Source organism: Penaeus monodon, chromosome 32 (genome assembly GCF_015228065.2).
Source record: "Penaeus monodon isolate SGIC_2016 chromosome 32, NSTDA_Pmon_1, whole genome shotgun sequence".
Taxonomy (NCBI): domain Eukaryota; kingdom Metazoa; phylum Arthropoda; class Malacostraca; order Decapoda; family Penaeidae; genus Penaeus; species Penaeus monodon.
In genome coordinates, this window is record NC_051417.1 from 14,445,513 (window position 1) to 14,446,047 (window position 535).

At 36.4% G+C, this 535-nt stretch overlaps 1 pseudogene; it reads right to left on the reverse strand.

Annotated features, from left to right (window-relative positions):
* LOC119593556 overlaps positions 1-535 on the reverse strand; it is a 3,631-nt pseudogene that overhangs the window by 1,942 nt on the left and 1,154 nt on the right.

Sequence of the window (535 nt, forward strand, 5' to 3'; positions counted from 1 at the left end):
AGAATTAATATTGATAGATTTCCTGTATTTCCTCATTATCCTTCAATTCTGTTGCTATATTAATGCAAACAAAGCTTTCCTGAAGAACTCACCAGGACTTCCTGTGATCTTTTTTCTTGATGCAAGAAGAGTGCTGAGCCATGAGCTCCAGAGGGTCTAAATTTTCATCATCACTATCAATGTCATCGCCATTTTGCTGTCTAGTAGTTGCAACTCTCTCACTTACATTCCATTGATGCCTCTCCATTCTGTAATATTTAATTAGTAAATGAAATGAGTTTCCCAAAGCAAAATATCTATAGTAAAAATAATAAAAAAAATACAATTGTAACAATAAATTTTTTTTCTGTAAGGCCTATTGGTAAAATTATACAAACCTAATGCCTGAACGTCAACAGGAAGATCCGCAGTTCTCAAAGTCCTCTCCCTTTCTCTCACTTTCTCAAGAGCCTCAGCAACTTCCCTCCGCCTTCCTCTAAGGCGTTCACCCCTGTCTGGAAGTTTGCCAGCAGTGTTTCTGAAAAATAAATTTTGT